The sequence below is a fragment of the Arachis ipaensis genome, chromosome B8 (genome assembly GCF_059453495.1).
Source record: "Arachis ipaensis isolate K30076 ecotype BB chromosome B8, ASM5945349v1, whole genome shotgun sequence".
NCBI classification, from domain to species: Eukaryota; Viridiplantae; Streptophyta; class Magnoliopsida; order Fabales; family Fabaceae; genus Arachis; species Arachis ipaensis.
The window spans coordinates 102500173-102508612 of NC_142443.1; the positions used below are offsets into that span (position 1 = coordinate 102500173).

General features: G+C 38.4%; 1 non-coding gene across 1 annotated transcript; it reads left to right on the forward strand.

Moving 5' to 3' along the window:
• The first annotated feature begins 638 nt into the window (after positions 1–638).
• LOC148549045 (small nucleolar RNA R71) lies at positions 639–746 on the forward strand. The gene has a single exon (XR_015898331.1). It is a non-coding gene; the product is annotated as a small nucleolar RNA R71 (small nucleolar RNA).
• Positions 747–8440: the final 7694 nt, after the last annotated feature.

Consider the following 8440-nt stretch of genomic DNA (forward strand, 5'->3'; position numbering starts at 1 on the left):
CTAATGGGAGACCTTGTTTCATTCATGAAACTCACAGTGACCTTAGATAGATCAGAGACTAAATTTGCTAAGCTAGATGGATTCTGCTCAGAATTCTCTGTCTGTTGCTGAGTGGATGATGGAAAAGGCTTGCTATTGCTAAACCTGTTTCTTCCACCATTATTAAAGCCTTGTTGAGGCCTTTGATCCTTCCATGAGAGATTTGGATGATTTCTCCATGATGGGTTATAGGTGTTTCCATAAGGTTCACCTAAGTAATTCACCTCTGCTATTGCAGGGTTTTCAGGATCATAAGCTTCTTCTGCATAAGAAGCCTCTTGAGTACTGTTGGATGCAGCTTGCATTCCATTCAGACTCTGAGAAATCATATTGACTTGCTGAGTCAATATTTTGTTCTGAGCCAATATGACATTCAGAGTATCAACTTCAAGAACTCCCTTCTTCATAGGCGTCCCATTACTCACAGGATTCCTCTCAGAAGTGTACATGAACTAGTTATTAGCAACCATGTCAATGAGTTCTTGAGCTTCTGCAGGCATTTTCTTTAGGTGAATGGATCCACCTGCAGAAGTATCCAATGACATCTTTGATAGCTCAGATAAACCATCATAGAATATATCCAGGATGGTCCATTCTGAAAGCATGTCAGAAGGACACTTTTTGGTCAGCTGCTTGTATCTTTCCCAAGCTTCATAGAGGGATTCACCTTCTTTCTGTCTGAAGGTTTGAACATCCGCTCTAAGCTTGCTCAGCTTTTAAGGAGGAAAGAACTTGGCTAAGAAAGCTGTGACCAGCTTATCCCAAGAGTTCAGGCTGTCTTTGGGTTGAGAGTCCAACCACACTCTAGCTCTGTCTCTTACAGCAAAAGGAAAAAGCATGAGCCTGTAGACTTCAGGATTTACTCCATTAGTCTTAACAGTATCACAGATCTGCAAGAATTCAGTTAAGAACTAAAAAGGATCTTCAGATGGAAGTCCATGAAACTTGCAGTTCTGCTGCATCAGAGAAACTAGCTGAGGTTTCAGCTCAAAGTTATTTGCTCCAATGGCAGGAATGGAGATGCTTCTTCCATGTAAATTGGAATTAGGTGCAGTAAAGTCACCAAGCATTCTCCTTGCATTATTATTATTTTCGGCTGCCATCTCCTCTTCCTGTTCAAAAATTTCTGAAAGGTTCTCTCTGGATTGTTGTAATTTAGCTTCTCTTAGTTTCCTCTTCAGAGTCCTTTCAGGTTCTGGATCTGCTTCAACAAGAATGTTCTTGTCCTTGCTCCTGCTCATATGAAAAAGAGAGAACAGAAAAATAATAATAATAGGGGTCCTTTTTACCACAGTATAGAGGTCCCAGTGTGAGTAGAAGAAAAGAAGAAGAAGAAATTCGAACACAGATGGAAGAGGGGGTTCGAATTTGGGTGGGATGAAGTGTTAGTAGATGAATAAATAAATAGAAGGAGATGAGAGAGAAGGAGAATTTTCGAAAATAATTTTTGAAAAAGAGTTAGTGATTTTCGAAAATAGTTTTTGAAAAATGTTAGTAATTTTTGAAAATTAAGAATTAAAAATTGAAATAATTAGTTAATTAAAAAGAAATTTTGAAAAAGGGGGAGATATTTTCGAAAATTAGAGAGAGAGAGAGTTAGTTAGGTAGTTTTAAAAAAGATAAGAAACAAACAAAAAGTTAGTTAGTTAATTAAAACAAATTTTGAAAAGATAAGAAGTTAGGAAGTTAGAAAAGATATTTTGAAATCAAATTTTTGGAAAAGGTGAGATAAGAAGATATTTTTGAAAAGATATGATAGAAATTAGTTTTTGAAAAAAAGATTTGATTTTTTTTTTAAAAATAAAATTAATGACTTGATTCATAAGAAATCACAAGATATGATTCTAAAACTTAAAGTTTGAATCTTTCTTAACAAGCAAGTAACAAACTTGAAATTTTTGAATCAAAACATTAATTGTTATTGTTATTTTCGAAAATTTGATATAAAAATAAGAAAAAGATTTTTGAAAAATATTTTTGGAATTTTCAAAAATAACTAAGAAATTTGAAAAAGATTTGATTTTTGAAAAAGATTTTGAAAAAGATAAGATTTTCAAATTGAAAATTTGATTTGACTCATAAGAAACAACTTGATTTTAAAAATTTTTGAAAAAGTCAATCAAATTTTCGAATTTGATGAGAGAAAAAGGGAAAGATATTTTTTTTTATTTTTGAATTTTTTTAGATCAAAACAATGAATGCATGCAAGAATGCTATGAATGTCAAGATGAACACCAAGAACACTATGAAGATCATGATGAACATCAAGAACATATTCTAAAAAAAATTTTTTTATGCAAAGAAAACATGCAAGACACCAAACTTAGAATTCTTTAATGCTTAGACACTAAGAATTCAAGAATGCATATGAAAAACAAGAAAAGACACAAAACATGCAAATGCAAAGATCAAACAAGAAGACTTACCAAGAACAACTTGAAGATCATGAAGAACACTATTAATGCATGAGAGTTTTCGAAAAATGCAAGATGAGTACGCAATTGACACCAAACTTATAACATGACTCAAGACTCAAACAAGAAACACAAGATATTTTTTATTTTTATGAATTTATAATTTTTTTTGTATTTTCTTTTAATGTTTTTTGAAAATCATTTTGGAAAAGAAAAATAAGGATTTCAAAATCTTTAATATGAATTCCAGGAATCTTATACTCTTTAGTCTAAAGCTCCAATCTGAGGGTTAGACATGGCTTAATAGCCAGTCAAGCTTTAGAATGAATTTACATCCATTGAGGTGATTAGTTGAAGACCAATCCCAAAGGAGTTTGGGTATGGCTTTTCATCCAGATAGGATTCAACATGTTACCATGAAACTCTAGAATTCATTCTTGAAAGTTTTGAAGCCATAGAATAATTTATTTTTGAAAACATTATTTTTTTATTATATTTTTTTTTTCGAAAACAAAAGAAAAATTTTTGAAAGATTTTTGAAAAATTTTTGAAAACAAAACAAAAAGAAAATTACCTAATCTGAGCAACAGGATGAACCGTTAGTTGTCCAAACTCAAACAATCCCCGGCAACGGCGCCAAAAACTTGGTGCGCAGAAATTGTGATTACACTTTGATTATGTAAAATTCATTGCTCTTTCTTTCCCTGGCAATGGCGCCAAAAACATGATGCCAATACCATGGTTCACAACTTCGCACAACTAACCAGCAAGTGCACTGGGTCGTCCAAGTAATACCTTACGTGAGTAAGGGTCGAATCCCACGGAGATTGTTGGTATGAAGCAAGCTATGGTCACCTTGTAAATCTCAGTCAGGCAGATATAAAATAGTAATGGGGTTTTCGAAAATCATTAATAAAATAGGGATAGAAATACTTATGTAAATCATTGGTGAGAATTTCAGATAAACGAATAGAGATGCTTTCGTTCCTCTGAACCTCTGCTTTCCTGCTATCTTCATCCAATCAGTCTTACTCCTTTCCATGGCTGGCTTTATGTAATGCATCACCATTGTCAATGGCTACTTTCGGTCTTCTCTCGGGAAAATGATCCAAATGCCCTGTCACGGCATGGCTAATCGTCTGGAGGCATCACCCTTGTCAATGGTTACATCCTATCCTCTCAATGAAAATGGTCAACGCACCCTGTCACGGCACGGCTATTCATCTGTCGGTTCTCGATCATGCTGGAATAGGATTTACTATCCTTTTGCGTCTGTCACTACGCCCAGCAATCGCGAGTTTGAAGCTCGTCACAGTCATTCAATCATTGAATCCTACTCGGAATACCACAGACAAGGTTTAGACTTTCCGGATTCTCTTGAATGCCGTCATCATTCTAGCTTACACCACGAAGATTCTGATTAAGAGATCTAAGAGATACTCTATCAATCTAATGTAGAACGGAAGTGGTTGTCAGGCACGCGTTCATAGGGAATGATGATGATTGTCACGTTCATCACATTCAGGTTGAAGTGCGAATGAATATCTTAGAAGCAAAATAAGATGAATTGAATAGAAAACAGTAGTACTTTGCATTAATCTTTGAGGAACAGCAGAACTCCACACCTTAATCTATGGAGTGTAGAAACTCTACCGTTGAAAATACATAAGTGAATAGAGTTCATTGGTCTCGGCCCCAGAGGGGAACCGGAGTAACCAAGACTGTGAATACAATGATAAAAAGTTCTATTTATAATAAACTAGCTACTAGGGTTTACAGAAGTAAGTAATTGATGCATAAATCCACTTCCGGGGCCCACTTGGTGTGTGCTTGGGCTGAGCTTGAGTGTTGCACGTGTAGAGGTCCTTCTTGGAGTTCAACGCCAGCTTTTGTGCCAGTTTGGGCGTTGAACTCCACTTTGCAACTTGTTTCTGGCGCTGGACGCCAGAATTGGGCAGAGAGCTGGAGTTGAACGCCAGTTTGCGTCGTCTCAACTTGGGCAAAGTATGGACTATTATATATTGCTGGAAAGCCCTGGATGTCTACTTTCCAACGCAATTGGAAGCACGCAATTTTGAGTTATGTAGCTCCAGAAAATCCATTTTGAGTGCAGGGAGGTCAGAATCCAACAGCATCAGCAATCCTTCTTCAACCTCTGAATCTGATTTTTGCTCAAGTCCCTCAATTTCAACCAGAAAATACCTGAAATCACAGAAAAACACACAAACTCATAGTAAAGTCCAGAAATGTGAATTTAACATAAAAACTAATGAAAATATCCCTAAAAGTAACTAAATTCTACTAAAAACATACTAAAAACAATGCCAAAAAGCGTATAAATTATCCGCTCATCAGCAGCCTGTTCTACTGTAAGGCGTGATGGTGCAGATGAAACTTCAATTTTGTTAAAAGCCTTCCCATTCTCTCTTGAGAGAAAGGCAAGAGAGTGGTACTACACTCAACCCGCAGCAACTGTATCCGACTGGGATACACTTAGAAGAGAATTCTTGGAAAAATTCTTTCCAGTTGAAGTTACTGATAAACTGAGGAAAGACATTTTCATGATTGTTCAGGATGAATTCGAGACTCTCTATGAATACTGGGAGCACTTCAACAACCTTCTGGAAGCATGCCCCCCACCATATGATTGACAAGATAGTGTTGCTCGGCTACGTCACTCAGGGTATGAGGCCCCAAGATAAGACCACATTGGAAAGTGCTAGCAATGGGTCTATGAAAAAGTACAAGACCACTGATGAGGCATGGCAATTGATCAGCGACTTAGCTGAATCTACAAAGAATCACAGGCAAAAACAAGGCCGTTCAAAAGCTGTTGTAGAAGTATCCTCTAGCAGAGAGACTGCTGCTCTAACTCAGAGTATCTGTGAAATGACCAACTTACTGAAGCAGATGCAATTGAATCAACAAGTTCAGCAAGCTCAATCTTCTCCACCATAGCAAAGCCAACAGTTAGTCCCACAGAGAGTTTGCAGAATCTGTGCTGATTATAGCCATTATACTGATGAATGTCCGCAGCTCCAGCAGGACGATAACACCGTGGCATCCACTCATAACTTCTATGACTGCCCCAACCAAGGGTACAATCAAGGTGGCAGTTACAGCCATGGATGGCAGGACAATTCTAACCAGAATTGGAGAGATAATTCTAACCAGAATTAGAGGGACAACAATAACAGAGGAGGCAGAGATAATGAGGGAAATCAGAGGTGGAATAATAACAACAACAGGCAGCAGAACCAGAACCAGCCATACAGAGCACCTCACCTGAGGTAATCCCAAGGACCACAGAATAACCAACAGTAGACCTCTCAGATCACTTACCCTCTTCATCTGCTAATGATGAGTTACTACAATCTATTGATCGGAGACAACAGGCCATGGAAAATAACCTTAATTCTACTCTAAATGGTCTGAACTCTACCTTGCAAGCTCTTATCTCACAGATTGGATCAATGAATAACTCCAATAACCAGCCTTTGAGCTCCAGTGGAATCCCATCTCAACCATTACCCAATCCCAAGGGTGGCATCAATGCCATCACCCTAAGATCCGGAACCACACTGCAGGAGAGAAATCAGGAGGATCCAAACCCACCAAAACACGCCTCAGCTGAAGAGGTGGTGGAAGTAGAAGATGTTGAAGAGGAAGAGGACATACAGGACATGGCTGAAGAAGAAAAAGCCCAATCACAGGAAGAAGCACCAAAGGGCGCAGACACTGTAGAAGACACCATTCCCATTCCATTTCCACAACTTGCAAGGAAGCCCAGGAAGTAGCTGGAACCTGATCCCAAAATAGTAGAAATATTCAAAAAGGTTGAAGTAACTGCTCCCCTTTTTGATGTTATTCAGCAGGTACCTAAGTACGCAAAGTTTCTAAAAGATTTATGTATACACAAAGATAAAATTAATGAATTAGAAACTATTCCTTTAGGTAGTTCTATATCTGCTTTAATGGGAGGTATACCTGAGAAGTGTAGTGATCCAGGTCCATGTATGGTTAATTGTATTATTGGTGGTGTGATATTTTCTGACTGCATGTGTGATTTAGGAGCATGTGTTAGTATAATGCCTTTGTCTATATATGATAATTTGAGGCTCCCTCCCTTAAAAAGGTCGGCAGCTCGTTTTGTGTTAGCAGATAAAAGCATTATTACAGTGATTGGAGTTGCTGAAGATGTATTAGTGGGCATTAAGGGGCTCACCTTTCCCATTGATTTTTATATCCTGGAGATGCCCCAAAATGACTCAGAAAATCCATCATCAATCCTACTCGGAAGAAGACCTCAAAGTTCAAATTGGATGCTTTTTCAGGAACATACTCTTTTGAAATAGATGGCCGAGTAGTAATCTTCAATCTGAATGGAGCTATGAAGCATCCTCCGGAGGATCATTCTATCCTCCAGTGTGACATCATAGATGAAACCGGGCTGAAATTCACCAGGAGGAATTTGAAGAGAAGTACATAGGACAAGGTCCGAGTGTGGGGACACTTTCTGAGGACAATGATAGTGCTTTACCATTATTGCTAGCTCCAGACAACCTAGAGCCTGACCATGAGCAGAAGTTAGAATTGAAACCCCTCTCTTCATACCTCAAATATGCTTACCTTGAGGACAAGCAGAAGTTTTCAATTATCATTGCAAGGGAACTCACTTCTCAACAAGAAGAGCAGTTACTTAGTGTGCTGAGGAGGCACAAGAAGGCAATTGGTTGGAGTTTGGCAGACATAGTAGGCATCAACCCTCAAATTTGTGAGCACGAAATATTTTTAGAAGAGGGAGCAAAGCCTGTCCGTCAACCCCAGAGAAGACTGAACCCCACTATCTTAGAGGTTGTCAAAAAGGAAGTGACCAGACTACTGGAGGCAGATATCATCTACCCCATCTCAGACAGTGAATGGGTAAGCCTAGTACAAGTGGTGCCCAAAAAGTCTGGAGTCACTACAGTGAAGAATGAGCATAGAGAGCTCATGGCAACCAGAGTTCAGAACGCCTGAAGGGTCTGCATTGACTACAGACGCCTAAACCAGGCCACTCATAAGGATCACTATCCTCTTCCATTCATTGATCAAATGCTGGATCGCCTGTCAGGCAAATCACATTATTGTTTTTTAGATGGTTACACAGGCTATTTCCAGATTCATATAGCTCTTGAAGATTAGGAAAAGACCACTTTTACATGTCCTTTTGGGACTTATGCTTACAAGAGAATGCCCTTTGGCTTGTGCAATGCACTAGCTACTTTCCAAAGGTACATGATGAGTCTTTTCTCTGATCTTATTGAGGACTGTATGGAGGTTTTTATGGATGATTTTAGTGTATATGGTGACTCCTTTACTCTTTGCTTGGATAGTTTATCTAGAGTGTTAGATAGATGTGTCAATACAAACCTTGTATTGAATTTTGAAAAATGTCACTTTATGGTCAAACAAGGGATTGTACTAGGACATGTTGTATCTAATACTGGCATTTCTGTAGATCCAGCAAAGGTGGATGTTATTTCTAGTTTACTTTACCCCTCTTCTATGAGGAAAGTCCGTTCGTTCCTTGGCCATGCAGGTTTTTACAGGAGATTCATTAAGGGCTTCAGTAAGGTAGCTCTTCCCTTATCCAGACTACTGCAGAAAGATATTGAGTTCGAGTTCAGTGAAGATTGCAAATAAGCATTTGATAAGCTGAAGACCGCCCTAACTCAAGCTCCAATTGTGAGAGGACCAGACTGGAGCCAGCCATTTGAAATAATGTGTGATGCTTCCAACCATGCCGTAGGTGCAGCACTGGCTCAGCGTGAAGGTAAGGACCCTTTTGTAATTGCTTATGCGTCTAAAACTTTAGATGTCGCTCCGTCTAATTATACTACTACTGAGAAAGAGCTTCTTGCTATTATTTTTTCTCTGGATAAATTCCGAGCCTATTTACTTGGTACGAAAGTAGTAGTGTACTCAGACCATGCAGCTCTAAAGTC